This window comes from Canis lupus, chromosome 12, assembly GCF_048164855.1.
Source record: "Canis lupus baileyi chromosome 12, mCanLup2.hap1, whole genome shotgun sequence".
Lineage (NCBI taxonomy): Eukaryota > Metazoa > Chordata > Mammalia > Carnivora > Canidae > Canis > Canis lupus.
This window is the reverse complement of record NC_132849.1, coordinates 46,389,563-46,412,705: the sequence shown is the minus strand read 5'-3', so window position 1 is coordinate 46,412,705 and position 23,143 is coordinate 46,389,563. Positions and strand designations below refer to the sequence as shown.

Sequence of the window (23,143 nt, the reverse complement as noted above, 5' to 3'; positions counted from 1 at the left end):
GCACTTTTTGTTGTTATTGTTTGTTTATTGCTTTAAAAAAATTATTGGAGTCTGACTCTGTGTCAGGGACCTACGTGAGGTATACACTTAAGATCTTCGCTGGTCTTTCCTGAGCCTACAATTTTCCCTGGGCATGCATGGCCACTTTCTAATTTCCCCATTTATGCAATTGTTTTTGAATGTCCTAGTCTTTAATGTGTGGCCCCTAAAAGGGGAAACAGAGAAAAAATAAAGGGGAAAAAGCCCTTTAAATCCCCTAACCAGGAGAGGTAGGGGTTTGCAACAATGGGGGTAGGTGCAACAACAATGACCACCCACCTCTTTGTACCTCTGAGATCAGAAGCAGCAATCTATAATCAAAACAGATCCTTGATACTTGGAGGGAAATTTATGCCTATGCTGGCTTCTACAAGCTGTGTGTAGCTACTTTAGGAGGCTGCATAGCTGCTTACTGTGGGGCTGAGGGTCGGGAATGGGTAGTTGCTCTTGTGCAAAGAACTGAAATTAACCAAACTTACCATCCAAGACTTCCCCTGGAATTTTCAAGCCTTTAGTAGAATCCAGAGTTCCAAAGTTATTACATCAGACAGATTCTGTCATCAACTGCTGTCCTGCTGGGGAGACAAATTACTGGTACTTTTTCTTTTGCCATATTACCATAATCCTCTTCCACATTTCCTCCTTGTTTTTCCCTAGTAATTTTGGATTGTATCCTGCATATTGTAGACAATATGTTGTAGAGACTCTGGATTCTCTTTTATTTCTCCAAAAAAAATTTTTTTAAGTAAACTATGCCCAAGTGGGGCTCAAACTCATGACCCCAAGATCAAGAGTCACATGTTCTACTGATTGAGCCAGCCAGGTGCCCCTGCTTTGTTTTGTTTGCTTTGCTCCTGGTTTAACTAGGCAGTTTATTTAGGTAGACTCAAGCTTCTGCCTTTGAAAGAGAGAAGAAACTTCTCTTCTTCTGTTTCTTCTGTTTCTTCTGTTTCTTCTGTTGTGGGCAGCCGCTGAAATCTCAGTTCAGCAGCTTTTTCAGTGTTAGCTGGGCTGCATAGAATCTGCCCTACACAAATGTGGTTCAAGGTCAGACAGAGATAGGGGCAGAATTTTTACACAGAACCCTGCTTTTCAGCTCTCTCCTTTTTGTGATTTTCCCTTTTTCTATTTGAGAGCTATTGTCGCCTCGCTTCTCTTCCCTTCCTTCCTTCCTTCCTTCCTTCCTTCCTTCCTTCCTTCCTTCCTTCCTTATTTATTTTTAAAGGAGAGAGAGAAAGGGGAGGGACAGAGGGAGAGAATCTCCAGCAAACTCCTCATTGGTGTGGGCCTGCTGCGGGCCCAATCTTACCACCCTGAGATCATGACCCTGAGATCATGGCCTGAGCCTGAGGCTTAACTGACTGAGCCACCCAGGTACTCCATCACTCTTCTCTTTTCTCTCTTTCTTTCTCCCTTTCTTTCTCTTTTCTTTCTTTCTTTCCTTTCTTTCTTTCTTTCTTTCTTTCTTTCTTTCTTTCTTTCTTTCTTTCTTTCTTTCTCTTTCTTTCTTTCTTTCTTTCTTTCTTCTTTCTTTCTCCTTCTCTCTCTCTCTCTCTCTTTAATTTATTTATTCATGGGAGACAGAGAGAGAGAGAGAGAGGCAGAGACATAGGCAGAGGGAGAAGCAGGCTCCATGTGGAGACCGATGCGGAACTTGATGCTGGACTCTGTCCCAGGACCCTGGGATCAGGACCTGAGCCAAGGGCAGACGCTCAACCACTGAGCCACTCAGGTGCCTCTCTTCTGTTTCTTATTCAAGTTTTATTTGGGATGCCTGGGTGGCTCAGCGGTTGAGCTGAGTGTCTGCCTTTGGCTCAGGGCCATGATCCTGGGACTAGGGATTGAGTCCCACATCAGACTCCCTGTGAGGAGCTGGCTTCTCTCTCTGTCTCTCATGAATAAATAAATAAAATCTTTAAAAAAAAGTTTTACTATCCCACACAGGGCCAACTGGCACCTTCCCTCAAGTTAAAAGTGTAACAAGGAGAAACTTATTCAGAGCCATTACCTTTTTTCAAATGTAAATGTCCCTACTGCCTACTTTTCCCCTGAGTTTTGTCTTTCTCCAGTGCTTCCAAGGTGTTTTTTTCACATTTTTTCTCAGAATTTATACTTATTATCTACTAGAAAGTTGATTTGATAGGAACTACTCCATCATTACCTTATATTTATACAATTATAAATAATTAATAATGGTTAATTTCTCATTTGGTTGGAGTTCTTCTCTGAAGTGGTTTAGGATAGGCTCTTATATATCTGAAACATATTTTTGTTGTGTTTACAAGTCAATGGCAACTTCTTTTTTTTAAAGATTTTATTTATTTATTCATGAGACACAGAGAGAGAGAGAGAGGCAGAGACATAGGCAGAGGGAGAAGCGGGCTCCCCATCAGGAGCCCCATGCAGGACTCAATCCCAGGACCCCGGGGGATCATCCCCTGAACCGAAGGCAGATACTCAACCACTGAGTCACCCAGGTGTCCCCAATAGGAACCTCTACTAGTATTGAATTCTGAGGAGTTTGGTGAGATCCAGTATGTCCTCCACCACATGGCCCTCCTTTAGGCATTTCCTCAGCTGTTTTTTTTTTCTCCAGGCGGTTTCTTCTGGTTTTTAATTCTATTTTTCTAAAACTATTCTTATATTGCTCTTTTTATGCTATCTATTGACTTCATATTACAGAATAACAGGATTTAGCACACTTAACATTCCCTTCCTTCCCTTCATCCTCCCAATATATTTGCTTCACATTTTTAAAAATCAATATTTATAATATGTTTGTATTGTTATACTACTGATTATATAACTTTTTAGCTATACTGGAATTAATAATTGCCTGTAGGTTGTTTTAGTAATTTTCTATGTAATAATTACTAGTTCAACCATAAACTCTCCAATAGAATTGTGATGCCCCCTCTGAATCCCATACAAATAATTATTCTTGCTTTCAGCTGTGTCTGATATTACTGTGTCTAGGTGCTGCAAGTTTCCTGACACCTTGTCTTCTGCTAGAGTGGGAAAGAGGATCCACTTGTCTCTGCAGAATGTAGTTTTATGGATATGAGCAAGCCACTTAAAGTTTTTCAACCAGTTCTTCTCTTCAGCACTGCATTAATTTCTGCCTTTGGAGATAACTGGTGCCTCCAGATTCTGGGCATTTACAAAATACTGTAGTGATTTCAGCTTTCTTCTCATTAGCATATCCCTGTGGTACTAAGCTTTCACAATTCTAGCAACTCCTTTATCCAATTTTTATCTTCTAAAAATTTGTTGACATCTCTTGTCTGTGTCTGTATTATTTATTTGTTTTGCTCTTCCAAATCCATTCTTTTTTTGCACTGCACTGTGTGAGAGAGGATACTTCTATGGACTTAGGCTCCCTTGACTTTTGGCTAACAGTTGGATTCGGCTAATTGGAGGTACTGTCAGAAGACTGGAGAGTGGGAGGAGATAGAATTGTAGATGTAAGAGTATTTATTCCCATTGCGGTCTTCTCCCCACATACTTCCTCCCTGGGATGCCATAGTTTTGGTGATGGCACAATACTTTTTACTTAACTCTATGGCTCCTAGAGGGTTCTTTTCTTCTATGCCTAGAGCTCTTACCAGGTTGCAGTAATCATTCTCTCCACTTGCCCCCTAGAGGTCCACTGAATGTTATTCAGAAACTGTCATCATCTCCGTCCCTTGCTGGTTCTCTTAATCCTGCCCCCACCTCTGTAAATAGTTTTCTTATTAAATTCTATTAAATTCTCATTTGAATGTGCCAATCTGTTTTCTGCCAGAACTCTGACTGCTACATCGCTGTTCATGTTCTCTCTCTACTGTTTATTCATTTCAAAATTTTATTCTCATTTTAGCAGAGTTTCTAGAGGCAACAGAAATAAGTGCCATATGTTCAATCTGCTATGTTTAACTGTTAGATATCCTTTTTCCAGTATCTTTTCCTATGCAGAAGTATCTATTTTCTTTGATATAACATTTTCTCCTATACCCAAAGCAGAAGATTGGAGATTTAATCTGTGGATAAATTGAAAAGAGAGGCCCCAATTCAGGGACAAGTACAGTGGTAGGCAAAGCAGAAACATCAAACTATGAAGGGTGAGATTAAGACAAAGTCCATATAATAAAGGATAATTCTCTATGTACTCTCTTGAGTCTCCTAGTGCCAAGAAAGCTGAAAGCCAGAATGTTGATAGCTCTATCCCTATGTACCCACCAATCAGAAAGTTCAGCTTTCTTCCCTGGAATAGCCCTAAAAAATCTGAGTATGTGTATCAAAATTGAATGGATGGCAAAAAAAATCACTATATATTTGAAAAAGACTTAAACAAGAAAGACAAAGACAAACAATGCTAAATATACAAATAAGCCATAGAAGAGTCCAAAGGAAGGAAAAGCAATTCAGGACTCAGAAAAAAAACAAAGACCAACAAAACAAGAATGCTAGATTAGTCTGGGGGAAAATGGAGTGGTGGCTTAAAATTCTGAGGGCAAATTATATCCAATCTAAAATTCTATACCCAGGCAAATTATCATGCAGATAAGTAGGTAAAATCATGACACTTTTATTCAGAAACACTAAATGATATAAAAAAGGAAGAAGCCAAGAAAGAGAAACACACCAGATCCAGGGAACAAAGATTTAACACATAAGTGAGGTGAAAAAAATTCCTTGGATTTCAGTGATGGGAAGTGTCAAGATAATAGCTGGGCAGTGGGCTTCATGAGCAACCGGTACCAATAAGAGAATGAAGACAGAGGGCTCCAAGAGAGAAACTAAATGTATAGAATAGCCAATGTATTTTAATATGTTCAGAAATTATTTTTAGCTTTAATGGATAGTTTGGAATTGAAGTAGTGATATTGACATGGACAATTAAACAAACAAGAAACAAAAACCAAAGCAGGGGGGCCTGGATAGCTCAGTTGGCTAAGTGCCTGCCTTCTGCTTAGGTCATGATTCTAGGGTCCTGGGATCGAGCCCCACATCTGGCTCCCTGCTCAGTGGGGAGTCTGTTTCTCCCTCTCCCTCTGCAGCTCCCCCTTCTTGTGTACACTCTCTCTCTCTGCCAAATAAATAAATAAATAATAAAATCTTAACAAACAAACAAAACTAAAGCAATTATTTATACTGGAAAATTGTTCAAAAAGGAAATGTTATAATACACACATAATACAAGAATAGAAACTATACTAATATAAATATTAAATATTTATTTAAACAAAAATGCAATGTAACAGATCTAGGAAAATGAGAATGAGGAAGAATATTTTTTTTTTGAGGAAGAATATTTAAATGAATATACAGACACATCTTAGAGATATTCAATTCCAGATCATGGCAATAAAGCAAATATTGCAATAAAGTGAGTCAAATGAATTTTTTGGCTTTCCAGTACCTCTAAAAGTTATGTTTATACTATACTGTAGTTTGTTAAGTGTGCAATAGCATTATATCTATAAAAAAGTACATACCTTATTTTTTAAGTACTGTATTTTAAAAATACTTTTATTGCCAAAAATTGCTAACCGTCAGCTGAGATTTCAGTAAATCATAATCATGAATCACCAACCATAATGAATATAATAATGAGAAAGTTTGAAATATTGCAAAATCACCAAAATGTGACACTAGGTACATGAGGTGAGCAAATGCTGTTGGACAAATGGTTCCAGCAGACTTGATTGACACAGGGTTGCCACAAACCTTCAATTCCTAAAAAATGTATAATCTTTTAAGTGCCGGGCAGCCCAGGTGGCTCAGCGGTTTGGCGCCACCTTTGACCCAGGGGGTGATCTTGGAGATGTGGGATCGATTCCCCATCGGGCTCCCTGCATGGAGCCTGCTTCTCTCTCTGCCTGTGTCTCTGCACCTCCCTCTCTCTGTGTGTCTCTCATGAATAAATAAATAAATAAATAAATAAATAAAAAGAAACTCAAAGTTCCTTTAAAAAAAAATCTTCGGGGATTCCTGGGTGGCGCAGTGGTTTAGCGCCTGCCTTTGGCCCAGGGCACGATCCTGGAGACCCGGGATGGAATCCCATGTCGGGCTCCCGGTGCATGGAGCCTGCTTCTCCCTCTGCCTGTGTCTCTGCCTCTCTCTCTCTGTGTGTGACTATCATAAAAAAAAAAAAAATCTTCGAAGTGCCATAATGTGAAGCACAATAAAATGAGATATGCCCTGAAGGAGATGACTTAAGAGAGGTAAATCTCCATTTACCATAATAGCAAGATAAAGTAAAAAATGAAAAAATGGTGATGTAAGTACATAGTTTATTTTATTTTTAAAGATTTTATATATTTGAAAAAAAAGATTTTATATATTTGAGAGAGAGTGAGAGAGCACAAACAGGGATGGGGCACCAAAGGGAGAGGGACAAGCAGACTCCCCACTGAGCAGGAAGCCCCATGTGGGACTCAATCCCAGGACCCTGGGATCATGACCCAAGCTGAAGGCAGATGCTTAACTGACTGAGCCACTCAGGTGCCCATAAGCACTTACTGTAGATACATGGAGATAAAACCAGAATAAATAGCCCAAAAAAGTTCAGAGAAGTTGCTTAAAAGGAAGGGGAATTTGGGAATGAGAATCAAAGGGGCAGAATTCTTCTATTTTTCACTGTAAGCTAACTGTTCCACTTAAAAATTTTTTTAAAAGAGATACACTCAGGGGCGCAGGGGTGGCTCAGTCAGTTGAGCATCTACCTTTGGCTCAGGTCATGATCCTGGGTTCCTGAGATGGAGCCCCACTTCGATCTCCCTGCTCAGTGGAGAGCCTGTGTCTCCCTCTCCCTCTGCCCCTCCTTCTGCTTGTGCTTTCTTGCTCTCTTTCAAATAAATAAATAAAATCTTAAAAAAATAAATATAAGAGATACATTTGTTGGTTTCATAAAAAAACAAAAAATGAAAAGAAACACATATCCCATGTGTGGACCCAAATAGTAGTCACGTAGCAGTATTTCTCTCTCTTCCCCCACCTATTCTAAGAACTCCTCTGTTTCCTTGTGAAGAGTTCTTGGAATCTCTATGTGGTATCTCACAAGCGTTCTGTGAATTTGTTCTCTTGGCTGCCTTAAGTTTCTGTTCCTGCTCTTCTCTCTGCAGAGGCCAACTGAAGGCCACACCCCTGCCTGCTACAAACGCTCACTGATCTCTGTTCCCAGGCTGCCAATACCTGGTGTCAAATTGTTGATGTTTGTGCCAGTGATGCTACTTCTTGTCACTGCCGGAGCTGCTGGCTTCAAGGCTGATGACATTTCACACCTCACTGGCCCCCACACAGTTGTGTTTTCTCCTAAATGGGAGAAATTTCTCTCAATTCACACAATCAGGAAATGATAATTCTCTCTTGAGCATCTGCTTTTGTCTTTTATGAGCAATGTGGACCTGAAACTGACTTTTCTTCTTTTTGGGGGGCTGGCTGCTAGAAAGTGCTTAGCTAAATTTGCTTGTAATTCTAGAGAGGAGGGAGTATCCAATGGTTTGTATGTTTGTGAATTACTGTTAAGTGCTTTTTGGGCTTTTGTTGTACCCTTATGCTTTTTTTACTTTGTCTTTTTTTTTTTTTTTTTTTTTTTTTTAAATTCATGACAGATACAGAGAGAGAGAGAGAGGGGCAGAGACACAGGCAGAGGGAGAAGCAGGCTCCATGCACCGGGAGCCCGATGTGGGATTCGATCACGGGTCTCCAGGATCACGCCAAACCGTGGGGCAAAGGCAGGCGCCAAACCGCTGCGCCACCCAGGGATCCCTTTTTTTTTTTTTTTAAGGATTTCATTTATTTGAGAAAGAGACAGAGATAGTGAGAGAGAGCACAAGCAGGGAGGAGAGGGAGAAGCAGGATCTCCAGTGAGCAGGGAGCCCGATACGGGGCTTGATTCCAGGACCCCAGATCATGACCTGAGCCAAAGGCAGACACTCATCCGACTAAGCCACCCAGGCGTTTCTTCACTTGCCTTTTATTCATTTGCTCAATACTGCATTTATTTGAGGTGATTCAAATTCTTTTCTTTTTTCTTTTTTGGAATGGGGGATTATATTAAAAATTGAATAAACAAATACTGAAAATTTTTAGCTTTAAGAAAATTTTCCACTTTATTAAAAAATCTCCTAGGACTTAGGACTGCATTTGTGGTAGCCATATTGATTACTGCAGGTTTATGGAAAATCTTAAGATTGGATAGTGTGATTCCTTCAACTTTATTCTTCTCTTTTAAATTTTTTAGCTATTTTGGTTCCTTTTCCTTTCTTTCCCCCCCACCCTCCCCCCGTTCCTTTTCCTTTCTAATTTTAGAATCAGCTTGTCTATAGTCATAGAAACTGCTAGAATTTTTAGTAGTACCTTTATTGAGATGTGACTCACTATATAAAATTCACCCCTTTAAAGAGAGTACACTTCCAGGACACTTGGATGGTTTAGTCGGTCAAGCATCTGACTCTTGGTTTCAGCTCAGGTCATGACTTAATGGGTTGTCAGATCCAGCCCTGTATAGGGTTCAGTGCTTAGCAGGCAGTCTGCCTCATGATTCTCTCCCTCTGCCCCTCCCCTCTACTCAAGTGCACTCATTCACTCTCTCTCTCTCTCTAATAAATAAATCTTTTTTTTTAAAAAAAAGTGTATGATTCTGTGGCTTTTTGTATATATCACTAAGTCCAGAATATTTTTATCAACCCAGAAAAAAAGCCCATACCCATTTGAAGTCAACAATCTATAATCAGTCAAATACCTTAAAAAGCCTGAGGTCCCTGGAAAAGAAGGACTCAAGCTTGCAACACCAAGTCTTCCCTGAATGTCCAGCCAGCTAGTTGATTTTGAACTTGCCAGTCCACACAGTCATGTGAGCCAATTTCCTCTCTGGAGAATCCTAATATAGATTTTGAAATCATACAATATATGCCTTTTCTTTCTTTTTTTTTTTTTAATATATGCCTTTTCTGTCTGTTTTTTTGTTTTATTTTTGTTTTTGTTTTTCCTTAGTATAACATTTTCAAGGTTCATCCATCTTCCAGCATGAATCCATTCATTCCTTTTTATGGCCAAATAATATTCTATTATATGAATATATACCACATTTGCTTTATCCATTCATTAGTTGATAGACATTTGGGTTCCCATTTCTGTCTATGACGAATACTGCTGCTACAAACATTTTTGTACAAGTTTTTGTGTGGATGAGTTTCAATTCTTCTGGGTTTTTCTTCAATATGTACTATTTTACATTTCTACCAGCATTATATGTGGGTTCCAATTTCCCCACATCCTTGCCAACACTTGTTAGTGCCTCTTTTTGATTATTGCCATTCTAGAGGTTGTGAAGTGGTATTTCATTGCGGTTTTGGCTTGCATTTCCTTAATGGCTAATGATGTTGAGAATATGTGTAGAGTCATCAAAGAGCTGCTCCATGCTTTCTGTCCAGGTTTCATAGCTGCATTCAGTGGGAGAGACAGAGAGAGTGGAATAGCTCTTACTCTCTTTTACCTGGCAACAGAAACTTGCTAGTTTTTGATACTTATAAAAATAGTATCTTTACATTTTCTAGGTATTATTGCTGGTGAATATAAATGCAATTGATTTTTAAATCTTGATTTGAGGGACACCCAGGTGGCTCAGCAGTTGAATGTCTGCCTTTGTCTCAGGTTGTGATCCCAGAGTCCCAATGGGCTTCCTGCATGGAGCCTGCCTCTCCCTCTGCTTGTGTCTCTGCCTCTCTCTCTGTGTGTCTCATGAATAAATAAATAAAATCTTTTTAAAAAATCTTGATTTGATTTCCTGCAAACTTGCTCAACTCTCTTATTAATTTTAATGTTTTATCATTTGCAGACAATGAAGGTTTTGTTTCTACCTTTCCTATTCTTATTTGCTTATTGATTTTACATGATTGTGTGAGCTAAGGACTCCAGAATAAGATAAATTAGAAATGGTAATGATACACTTGTTTTCTTCCTGGTCTTACGGAGAATATTTTCAGTATTTCATGATTACATGTAACATTCAGAGTAGGTTTTTGGTTTTGTTATCAGGTTAAGAAAATTCTCTTCCTAGTTTTCTTATGGTGGTGTTTTTGTTTAAATCCTCAATGGGTATTGGATTTTACTAAGTGCCTTTTCTGTATATATTGAAAAGAAAGTTATAAATGTATATTGCTTTCTGGCTCTTAACATGATATATTAGAATTGATTTTCTAATGTTAAACCAATGTTTAGATTGTTTGCAAAAATTGCTACAACATTCTCCCCATCTTTTGTATTCCTTTGCCATGTGACTTTACCATTCATCTCCTCAAGAGGTGAAGTCCCCTTCCCCTTGAATCTGCTAATAAAACTAATCGTTTTATTAGAATGTGGCAGAAGAAACACAGTGATTTCTTAGTGCTGGCTTCAGGGGATTTTGTTCCTTTGCTCGCTCCCTCTTAAAATGCTTCTCTCAACATGGACAAGCCCAGGATAGCCCTCATGGAGAATGAGGCCCAGAATCCCAGCCATTTCAGATGTTGCAAACAAGGTCCCAGATATGTGAGTAAGATCATCTAAGGCCATCCACCCCTAGCTGAACTCCCAGCTGACTGCAGCTACAAAAGTAACCAGGGCAAGACCAGCCCAGCCAACTCATAGCATTGTGAGAAATAATAAACTTTTGCAAGCCACTGTTTCTGAGTGCTGTCATTATGGTTTTGGTGTTTTGTTTTTAATGCAGCATAGGTAACTGATACACTCATCTTGCATTCTTGAGTTAAACCTAACTTGGATGTGGTGCATTATCATTTCACATATTGCTAGATTTCTTTTCCTAACATTTTGTTTAGGATATTTGCTTCAGTGTTTGAATGAGTCTAGCTTATAATTTTCCTATCATGTAATCTCATTAAATTTTTGAAGTTGAAGTAAAATTAGCCTCATAAAGTGAGTTGGGTGTGTTTCTCCTTTTTGGTTTCTGGAATAGTTTGTATAAGGCTGAAAATATTTGTTTCTTGGATTATTGAGGGAATTCACTATTAAAATTGTCTGGGTCTATTGTTTTCTTTTGTGGGAATAATTTAAGCTGATTCAGTTTCTTTAATTATTATAAAATCCTGCAGTTTTTCTATTTTTTCCTGAGTCAGTTTTAGTAAGCTATATTTTTCTATTTTCAAATTCATTGGCAAAAAGTTACTCAAACTATTTCTTTTTAAAAGTTCAAAAATATCTTTCCTGGGCAGCCCGGGTGGCTCAGTGGTTTAGCGCCACCTTCGGCCCAGGGCATGCTCCTGGAGACCCAGAATCGGGTCCCACTCTGGCTCCCTGCATGGAGCCTGCTTCTCCCTCTGCCTGTGTCTCTGCCTCTCTCTCTCTCTGTCTCTCATGAATAAATAAATAAAATCTTTAAAAAATATATTAAAAAAATCTTCCCTATCTTCAGCATCTATTTGTATTTTTATTTCCAATATTATTTGTAACTTCCCTTTTTTGCCTTAATTGGTCTTTAAAGAGGTTTGTCTTTTCAATGACTAGACTTTTAGCTTTAATGCTTCTCTATTTTCTTTTTTTTTTTTTTAAATCTTTTATTTTTATTTTTATTTATTTATGATAGTCACAGAGAGAGAGAGGCAGAGACATAGGCAGAGGGAGAAGCAGGCTCCATGCACCGGGAGCCCGACATGGGATTCGATCCCGGGTCTCCAGGATCGCGCCCTGGGCCAAAGGCAGGCGCCAAACCGCTGCGCCACCCAGGGATCCCTGCTTCTCTATTTTCTATTTAATTTTATATATTTATAAATGTATCACATGTATATGAATATGTATTTATATAAAAGTTATATTTAATATAAATAAAATTTGTTATGATATATACTTATATATGTAATATATATTACATAAATATATCATATCATATATTGCTTATTTTATTGCTTCTTTTTTCTTTCTGAGTAATATTCTATTGTATACTTGTACCACAGTTTATTTATCCATTCAGTTGTTTTTTTATTTTAATTAACTAATTAATTTAAGATCTTATTTATTTATTCATGAGAGAGAGAGAGAGAAGCACAGACACAGGCAGAGGGAGGAGCAGGCTCCATGCAGGTAGCCTGATGTGGGACTCGATCCTCGGTCCCCAGGATCACACCCTGGACTGAAGGTGGTGCTAAACCGCTGAGCCACCAGGGCTGCCCTGTTTTCTTTTTCTTTCTTTCTTTTTTTTTATGGTTTCTTTTTTTTTCTTAAAGGTTTTTTAAAATTTATTTATTCATAGAGACACAGCTAGAGAGAGAGGCAGAGACACAGGCAGAGGGAGAAGCAGGCTCCATGCAGGGAACCCAATGTGGGACTCGATCCCGGGTCTCCAGGATCATGCCTTTAGGCTGCAGGCGGCGCTAAACCGCTGCGCCACCGGGGCTGCCCCTGTTTTCTTTTTTTAAAAAATATTTTATTTATTTATTCCTGAGAGACACAGGCAGAGGGAGAAGCGGGCTCCATGCAGGGAGACCGACGAGGGACTCCAGGATCGGGCCCTGGGGCAAAGGCAGGCAGGTGTTAAACCGCTGAGCCACCCAGGGATCCCCTACCATGCACATTTTTGATCATATGTCTTGGTGCACATGCATATCACTTTCTCCAGGATATATAACATGGAGTAGAATATCTGGATCCCTAGGGGGATGTGTCTTAAAATTTGGCAATATAAATACCATGTTCTAAGCATCTTTCACCAGCATTTGACATTGTCATATTCTAAAGCTTTGGCAATAGTATCTAATGGTGGTTTTAACTGACTTTTCCTTATTTACCAATCAAGTTTAACATCTTTTCATATGTTTATTTAACCATTTATGTTTCCTGTTTGTGAAGAGACTTGTCGAGTGTTTGACCATTTTCCTATTAAGCCCTCAGTTTTTTCCTTTTGACTTCATAGGAGTTCTTTATACGTTATCAGTATAAACCCTTTGTTAGTTTTATGTATTGCAAATATCTTTTCCTATTTTGTAGCTTGTTTTTCCTCACTTTTTATGGTGTATTTTGATAAATAAAAGTTCTTCATTTTAATTTGGTCAAATTTATCATTTTTTTTCCCCTGTATGGTCAGTGCCCTGTTTCTATGTCTTGGCAGGAAATACTTGCATCTTTTAAAAAAATATTTGCTTTGTTTTAAAGAAACTTATTTCTATCTCAAGCTCACTAAATTATTATCCTAAATTACCTTCTAAAAGCTTTATTGTTTTACCCTCACAGATCTATAATCAATCTGGAAAAGAGGTACCTTAAAATCCATCACAATGATTTTTGTTTTGTCTCCTTCTTCTTTCAGTTCTTTTTATTTTGTTTCATTTTTATACTTTCAGGATATGTTATAAAGTGCATATAAACTTAAAGTTGTTATGTCTCCTTGGCTAATAACATCTTTTATCATTATGAAGTTACCCTCTTTATCCCTAATAATGGTTTTGCCTTAAAATCTATTTTTGTCTAATAATTGTATCTGATCCAGTTTTTAGGGGATTAGCATTTTCATTTTTATTTATTCCTATTAAATTCATTAATATGCAATCTATCTTTAAAGATGGTTCATTGTTGGAGCACCTAGGTGGTTCATTAGTGAAACATCTCTTTTTTCTTTTTTTAAGGAATTTTTCTTCTTTTAAAAAAGACTGTATTTAGTTATTTTATTTTAGAGAGAGATAGTGTGCGAGTGAGGGGAGAGGGAGAGGGAAAGAGAGAGAGGCAGACTCTCCACTGAACCCAGAGCCTTACACAGGGCTTGATCTCAAGATCCTGAGATCATGACCTGAGCTGGAACCAAGAGTCAGGCATTTAACTGACTGAGCCACCCCAGCATCCAACCTTTGATTTTGGCTCAAGTCATGATCTCAGGGTCAGATAGAGCCCTGAATGGGGCTGAGCTTGGAGTCTGCTTGGGATCCTCTCTCTTTGCCTGTCCCCTGCTCACATGTGTGTTGTCTCTCTCTTTAAAATAAACAAACAAACAAATAAATAAAATCTTTAAAAAATTACAGATAGTTCGTTTTCACAGAGAATATTGAATGTTACATCATCTATTTTGTAAATTTAACTTGATACATAACTTCAATTTTTATTTTTGGTCTCTTTCTTTGATAAACACAATTTTATGGGTCATGCTGATTGTTATTTTTTTCCTCATCCTTTCATCTCCAAAATTGTTGATATCTTTTGGGATTTATAGACTATGATTCACTACTTGTGATCACTACACATAAATAGAAAGAGCTCATTTATACAGTATCACAGCCAAGGAGAATGACATGGAATTTGTTAAAGATCTGCTCCTAGTGTCACTTCTAAAAATGAGTTTGCTTTTTGTTGTTGTTGTTTTGTATATTTTTACAATACCATTTCCTTCATCAGACAGGACTTTTATGTTGCTTCACTTTATCTCATTGACTTTAAAAAATGGTAAAGATGGTATATAAGATATTCTATTCAATCCCTATACATAAAAAGAAAAGGGAAATGGTACATGCTTATTAAAATTAAACATTTCCTATTTTGGTGCTATCCAGTAGTAAATTTTTCAGGACTATATTCCAGATGAGTGTGATCATTACGTCTTATAGATGTATTTTTGACTGGGTATATTTCATAGTCATCAGTGTTAATTTTGTTTGCAAGTAGGAAAAGTTTCACTGCTCCCAGGATGACCTTTAGAGTTAAGTTTTTTTCTTTCTTTGTCATTATTTGCTTTACAAAAAATCCTGAATTCATCTTGCTTTACCAGATCCTGGATTGAAAAAACCAACAGCTATGATACACATTATTTGAATAATTAGGGAAATTTGATATGTGCTGTATATTAGATAATAGTACTGCATTGGTGCTAAATTTCCTCAATGTGATAATTATATAGTGATTATAGGAGTTTGCCCTTGTTCTTATAAGAAATATCTATGAGGGTCATCTGGCTAGCTCAGTCAGAAGAGTATATGACTCTTGATCTTGGGGTCATGAGTTTGAGCCCAATGTTGGGTATAAAGATTACTTAAATAATTTTTTTTTAAAAATTAAAAAAACAAGAAACATCTGTGAGATTTAGGGGTGAAATGTCATAACAATTTGTAACTAACTTTAAAATAAATGATCCAGTAGAGAGAAGGAAGGAAGGGAACAGGAAAAAAGGAGAGAAAGAAAGAGTATATGAAGAAGGTAACATAAAGCAAACATGACAAAATGTCAACTATTAGTGAATCTAGATGAATTGTATATGGAGTATTTGTTGTTCTATTCTTGTCATTTTCTATAGCTTGGAATTTTTCCAAAATAACAGATTGGGAAAATAAACTCTGTCCACTAAAAAGAATTCCTGATATCAATGAGTTTGTGACTCTGATATAGTATCAGAATGGCACAGGTAGAAGGGAGCTCTGGCTCATCATTTGTCATGAGATCTAAGGCAGGTTTTCCTTATATTTTAGAGATTCCTAGATTTTTCTCTAACCTAGCATCCTTAAGATTTTTTTCCAAAAAAAAAAAAGATTTTTTTCCTTGAGTTCTTTAGGGCTTGAGGCTTACTACCTTTTGAACTTAACTGAACTGTTGACTTTTTATCTTTATTTCAAAAAGCAGTCTAATTATATCAGTCTAGTCTGGATAAACCCAAGGTACCCATTGTGTTTAGAAGTTTCCCTGGACAAAGTGAGAGAGAGGAGGGAGACTGTTTCCCAGGACATTGGAAAACCAGGTAGAGCAGGGTTTTGTGTGTGTGTGTGTGTGTGTGTGTGTGTGTGTCTGGGAACCTCACATTCTCCTGTCTTAGGAGGTTCTCTGATTTAGCAGAATTAGATTTCCCCCCAGATTTCCAGGGTCATTGCCATTGGCAGTCAGCTCATTGTGGGAGGCCAGTTGGAGCTCTCTCCACCTGAACTAGCTCATCTGGCTCCAGTCTCCCCTTATCTGACACTGCACAATTGCCTTCTCTGGACAATTCTTCCTAGAGCAGAAAGAATATCAGGCTCAGATAGAGAGCTGCTTTTCCCTAAAACAATGAAAATGGAAATATTCGTCTTTTTAGAGTGAAATAGAATCGACAAACAATAAGGTCAGCTTAGAAATAATCAAAGAAATCACCTCCTTTTATGTTGATGAGCCTTTCAAAACTAACGTGACAGAGGGCTTTGAATGAAAACCACAGCAATGTGGAAACATTAATATGTTTCAAAGTATTTTCCTGCAGCATACTTTTTCACTGAAAAAGATTAACACACACACACACATATCTGTATAAACAGACTAATTTAAAACTTTTAAGCTTAAAGACTTGAAGAAATGGGGGAAATGGTCAAATTATGAAAGCTCCTTAGAATACACTGAATTATAACATTTTTGGGAAAAGACATAATATTTTATTTAAAGAATACCAATAAGGGGATGCCTGGGTGGCTCAGTGGTTGAGCATCTGCCTTTGGCTCAGGGCATGGTCCTGGAGTCCCAGAATCAAGTCCCATATTGGGTTCCCTGCAAGGAGTCTGCTTCTCCCTTTGCCTGTGTCTCTGCCTCTCTTTCTCTGTCTCTCATGAATAAATAAATAAAATATTAAAGACACACAAAAAAGAATACTAACAGGGTTGGGGTTTGCTGGGTGAGAGAACTGGAGGATTAGCAGGATGGATCTGAGCTTTATGCAAGGGGATGGTTGTAAGAATAGGGTAGAATCTAAGCGGGGGAAGGATCCCAGTCATTCATTACAGATGTGATTATTGGGATTAATTTATTATGGGTGTGAGCCAGTAGGGTGAGTCTTCTTTTCTTCATGTTTTAGCTATATTCCTGAAGTCATTGTTATTTGTATTTGCATACTTTGTTTTTTCATTTGTGCTGCTCATTTGCATATCTTTACCTTTATCCTCTGTCAGGAAGCCAGATGCATACAGAAAACTCCATTTGACAAGCTACTTTTCAGTCATACCCTCATTTATTTTGCTCCACAATATTTGGTTTTGTCAGTTTTTCTTTTCTATCTAGGTTTCTATCTTGCAGTAAAAGCAAGGCCTTGCACGTGATTCCCACTATGAGATCATCCTAGAACAATGTAGCCCAGTGATCAGAGAGATTTGAGATGGAAAAAAGCAGGAAGCCCCAGCAATATATGAGTGGTTTGGATCATTTTCTTTTCTCTCTTTTTATTTTAAAGATTTTATTTTTAAGTAATCACTATACCCAACGTGGGGCTCAAATTCACAACCCTGAGATCAAGAGTCACACACTCTACCAACAACCAGCCAGGCATGCCCCTTGGATAACTTTTAATAGCCTGACTTAAATTTACAAATTCAGTATATTTAAAATGATCACCAAAAAACTTAAGGAATTCTATACAAACATACTTTGGAGGGATTTCTGAAGATCATCTCACTGTGGCATATTTTGCTTTAATAGGCTGTCATGTAAGAAGTTACCAAAATGGGCAAATGGGCAAAAGACTAGAACAGGAACTTTACAGAAGAGAAAACCCAAATAGACAATAAATACATGTAAAAATGATAAACCTGGGATCCCTGGGTGGTGCAGTGGTTTGGCGCCTGCCTTTGGCCCAGGGCGCGATCCTGGAGACGCGGAATCGAATCCCACATCGGGTTCCCGGTGCATGGAGCCTGCTTCTCCCTCTGCCTGTGTCTCTGCCTCTCTCTCTCTCTCTCTCTCTGTGACTATCACAAATAAATAAAAATTTAAAAAAAGATAAACCTCATTATTTTCAAGGAAATGATATATTCAGGTTCAAATTTATATCCATCAGGCTGGCAAAAATTAATGTCTGATATTGAGTGTTGACAGGGAAAGAACAAAGCAAACTCTAATACCTTGCTAGTGGGAGTATAAATTGAGACAGTTACTTGGAAAATAATTTGGCTCTATATAGTAATATATCTGTTATCTATTTATATATTATTAATATTGGTTATGTTAATACATATTTTAAAATATATGTTATATGTTATTTATACATTATGTAATATATAAGATTATACATAATTATACATAAATAAAGATTATTCATATAACAATATAATATAAAAGAATATTTTTTTCTTCTTAATAATTAACAAAATCACTTTTTTTCTTTCTTTTTTTTTTAAATTTATTTTTTATTGGTGTTCAATTTACTAACATACAGAATAATCCCCAGTGCCCGTCACCCATTCACTCCCACCCCCCGCCCTCCTCCCCTTCTTCCACCCCTAGTTCGTTTCCCAGAGTTAGCAGTCTTTACGTTCTGTCTCCCTTTCTGATATTTCCCACACATTTCTTCTCCCTTCCCTTATATTCCCTTTCGCTATTATTTATATTCCCCAAATGAATGAGAACATATAATGTTTGTCCTTCTCCGATTGACTTACTTCACTCAGCATAATACCCTCCAGTTCCATCCACGTTGAAGCAAATGGTGGGTATTTGTCATTTCTAATAGCTGAGTAATATTCCATTGTATACATAAACCACATCTTCTTTATCCATTCATCTTTCGTTGGACACCAAGGCTCCTTCCACAGTTTGGCTATTGTGGCCATTGCTGCTATAAACATCGGGGTGCAGGTGTCCCGGCGTTTCACTGCATCTGTATCTTTGGGGTAAATCCCCAACAGTGCAATTGCTGGGTCGTAGGGCAGGTCTATTTTTAACTCTTTGAGGAACCTCCACACAGTTTTCCAGAGTGGCTGCACCAGTTCACATCCCCACCAACAGTGTAAGAGGGTTCCCTTTTCTCCGCATCCCCTCCAACATTTGTTGTTTCCTGCCTTGTTAATTTGCCCCATTCTCACTGGTGTGAAGTGGTATCTCATTGTGGTTTTGATTTGTATTTCCCTGATGGCAAGTGATGCAGAGCATTTTCTCATATGCATGTTGGCCATGTCTGTGTCTTCCTCTGTGAGATTTCTGTTCATGTCTTTTGCCCATTTCATGATTGGATTGTTTGTTTCTTTGGTGTTGAGTTTAAGAAGTTCTTTATAGATCTTGGAAACTAGCCCTTTATCTGATATGTCATTTGCAAATATCTTCTCCCATTCTGTAGGTTGTCTTTTAGTTTTGTTGACTGTATCCTTTGCTGTGCAAAAGCTTCTTATCTTGATGAAGTCCCAATAGTTCATTTTTGCTTTTGTTTCTTTTGCCTTCGTGGATGTATCTTGCAAAAAGTTACTGTGGCCGAGTTCAAAAAGGGTGTTGCCTGTGTTCTTCTCTAGGATTTTGATGGAATCTTGTCTCACATTTAGATCTTTCATCCATTTTGAGTTTATCTTTGTGTATGGTGCAAGAGAGTGGTCTAGTTTCATTCTTCTGCATGTGGCTGTCCAATTTTCCCAGCACCATTTATTGAAGAGACTGTCTTTCTTCCAATGGATAGTCTTTCCTCCTTTATCGAATATTAGTTGACCAACAAAATCACTTTTAAGTGAAAAGTCACCAGTGTGTCACTACATGTCTTTAGAGTTACAGAATCTGTTCTCATATTTATTTTTTAGTTGTTCAAACAGTTGCTTTGCAGTTTAGGTATAAAACTACCATAGATACCATAGCCATGAAAGTGAGCTGCAAGGGATCCAGGTCACCATATTTAGCCATGCATTTTCGTTTTAAAATAAAAGAGCATATTTATTCCTTAAAACATTTGCTTGAAATCACACAGTAGATAATATTTTTGAACAGTGATTCTCAACTCCTGGCTGTACATCAGAAGTACCCAGAGACTTTAAAAACACAAAATCTTGATGCCCTACTTCCATCCTACACTAATTGAATTAAAATCTATAGAGGCGGAGCCTGGGCTTTGCATTTTTCTTGAAAAATCCCCCAGGTTATTCCAATTTAAAACCAGAATTGGAAAGAACTATTTTAAAACGACTTTCTAAACCTGCGTTTCTTACACTGCTGGTGCAAAATTCTCACTGGATGGGAAATCAATTTGGTAGGTTTATAGCATTTAGAAAACACAAATAATCAAGATTGGAAAAATGGCAGAGCATGTCACATTTTGTTTCAGGTGTGTGTATGTGTGTTTAATGAGCAGTCATATAAAATATAGATTCTTACTGTATATCACAGTGCATTTGAAAGCATTTCTAAGCAAACCTTTTCCAAGGTGCTATTAGATATTCTTTCCATTGGGGGACGCTCGGGTGGCTCAGTGGTTGAGCGCCTCCCTTCGGCCCAAGGCGTGATCCTGGGGTCTCGGGATTAAGTCCCATATCCAGCTCCCTGCATGGAGCCTGCTTCTCCCTCTGCTTGTGTCTCTGCCTCTCTCTCTGTCTCTCATGAATAAATAAATAAAATCTTAAAAAAAAAAAAAAAGACATTCTTTCCATTGGGTTTGAGGTAACAGAGCAGTGATATAATGTGATGGTTGCAATGCCCTTACTTGAATCCAAGCTTTTCCTCTTATTCCCTGTGTGACCTCAGTCAAATTATTTACCCTCTTTGTGTTATCCTGTCATTATAACAAGTACATGCAAAGGAGTTTAGTAAACCACACAGTCAGAAGGTATAGTCCCTAGAAGCCTCCCTTCATTTAGACACCAGTAGGAAGTTTGAAGATCCCAGGGCCACCCTCACTTCAGATCAGCTGGCTATAAATTCAGAGCTACTCATGACTAGTCTGAGGTTTGATAATTTGCTAGAAAGACTCACAGAACTCTCTGAAAGCTATTAAACTCATAGTCGCATTTATTTTTGGCAAGAGATACAAATTAGAACCAGCTAAAGGAAGATACAGATGGAGCTAAGTGTGGGTGAGTTCCAAATGCAAAGCTTCTATCATGTTCAGGATGTGTTACCCTCCCAACACTGAAGTGTGACAATACCCAAAGAGTATTGTCAACCAGAGAAGCTCCTCTGAGTTTCGGTGTCCAGAATTTTTATTGGAGCTTCATTACACAGGTATGATTGATTGAATTATTGCCCATATGGTAGAATTCAATCTCTCTCCCCTCCCTGGAAGTTAGACTGGTATCATGTGGCCCAAAGTCCCAGTCTTCTAATCACATTGTTGGTCTGTGCTGTGGCCAGCCCCCACCTCGAATCATCTTTTTCGAGTAGAGACCTAGGGGCCCACCATGGATCACCTTGTTAGTGTAAGTCACAGGTGTGGTCCCAGGGGCCCACCATGGAACACCAAAGACACCCCTGTCACTTGGAAAAGTCCAAGAATATAGAGGTTACCTCCTAGAGCTAGACAAAGCCTAGACCTCTCTTTTAGGCTAAATTCTTTTTTTTTTTTTTTTTTAGGCTAAATTCTTTACTGCACAGTGGTTCTAAGGATTTAATGAGTCAACACACCTAAAACTCTTAGAATATTGCCTGACACATGGCAAGTGCTCTATAACTGTTAGTTACTGCTTTTCCTATTCCAATTGTTTTTATTCTTTGCCCCTGTGTTCTCAGTCCTTGACTTCTAAGAGCCGTGTTGCTGTTTTAAATCTTACTTGCATGTGTCCCACAGCCTTTGATTCCCTAGCTTCTCTCTCAATTGCTTAACTGAGAGGGAAGCCAAGAGTCAGAAGAAAGACAGAGCTTCTCTCCCTCCCAGCAATAATCCTTTGCCAGTAACCTGTTTACCTTTTTAATTTCTCTCTTTCCTTTATTTCTAATTTGGAAGATCTGGCAACACTGGTCCTAAATTCTTGCCAAACAAGAACAAGCTGATACTGGATCCCCACTTTAAACAAGCTCTCTCCTATTCTTGACTGTTCCCACGACCACCATGAATCTGCTTGTCTACCTGTTTAGACCCTTTAGGATCTGATTTTGCAACCGCAAGTCCAGAGACCAATAGTCTCTCAATCTCTCACCAATAAATAGAACACAGGAAACATTATTAACAAAGTTAGCAAAATTCTCTTACTAAAGAAGTCTCTTACTTAAACTCAGATGTGCTAAGTTATGTATGGAGGGCAAAGTTTCAATGACATAAAGTCATGTTAATTTTTTTGAATAAACTGATCTCACTCCTTGCCATTGTACCTGAGGAATGGTGTTTCCATTTTTTAACTTATGCTGCCTCACGAAATGCCTTCATAAGAAAAATGAAGGTCCTTGGATAGAAATCCCGTGTGACAAAAACCAGATGCATAAGATTTACCTGAAGCTCTAGTTAGCTTATCAAAAAAAAAAAAAAAATTTTTCCCCAAGGGGCTGGTACATAGAGTTTTAGATAAAAAAAAGAGAATTCTGAAAAAATTATTCTAACTTAAAATAAAAAATAGCCGTTTGGGGATGTTAAACAATGTTTTCAAGGGCTCTTAAGTGACATGAGAGAGCAATCAGTCCAATTCCTTCCTTTTAAATGTAAGGCAACTATCCAAGAATAAACAAAGTTCCATGCTGTGTTTTATGTTTGAAGTTGTCAGAACCTCTTTAAAAATTAACCATTGTGGGGGAGACAGAGCAGAGGATCTGCTTCTTCAAATACTGGAAATCACACCATGGATTTCCTATTGTTTCAGGAATACTCTAACTTGGAAATATTTCAAGGAGTTCATTTTAAGTTCAATCATATTTAAAGTGATGTAATTTATTATAATTTATTAGTCACTGAATATCCATGTGCTCCCATACATTTCCCAGCTCCTTTGCAGTTAGATGGTTCTATGTGATGAGTTATGACAAGTGAGTTGTGAGTGGAAGTGACATGTGTCACTTCTGGGACAAAGAATAAAGAGAAGAGCACTTTTTAGGTCTTGATGCTTTTCTCTTTTCCCGCCGCCCCAACAGCAGAGGCTGAACATGGAGATGGGTGTAACCACAAGATGGAACAGCCTGGGTGTCAGGCGTGCTTGGAAGGGAGTTGTTGGGAAGAGCCCCAGTACCTGCAGCCAACTTTGTGTAAGTGAAATGTAAACTTTCATGGGTTACACCAGTGGAAGATTGGGATTAGCTATTCCTGCAACATAACCTAGTTATGCAGATAACACATAACAATACCACCTAACATTAGCCATGCTTTAAACTTGCCACAATTATCCAAAACACAATTTATAATCTTTGACACTCATACAGATGTGAAAGCTCCATATTTGCATGAGTAAAACATTTTTTATCAGAAATATTTGACAGAAAGGGGATTCTTACTTTTTCATGTTGAGAGAGAGCCCAGTAGAAAAAATAT

The 23,143-nt window shown here is 38.0% G+C and overlaps 1 long non-coding RNA gene across 6 annotated transcripts in view; it reads left to right on the top strand.

Annotated features, from left to right (window-relative positions):
- LOC140601644 (uncharacterized) overlaps positions 1 to 23,143 on the top strand; it is a 57,781-nt gene that overhangs the window by 24,796 nt on the left and 9,842 nt on the right. For 3 of the 6 annotated variants that reach the window (XR_012004640.1, XR_012004639.1, XR_012004641.1), the window contains one exon: positions 22,750 to 22,860. This is a non-coding gene — a long non-coding RNA (uncharacterized lncRNA). Of the gene's footprint in view, positions 1 to 590; positions 634 to 1,237; positions 1,414 to 22,749; positions 22,861 to 23,143 lie in introns of those variants that run through there. The other 3 variants (XR_012004642.1, XR_012004644.1, XR_012004643.1) reach the window with 3 other exon arrangements.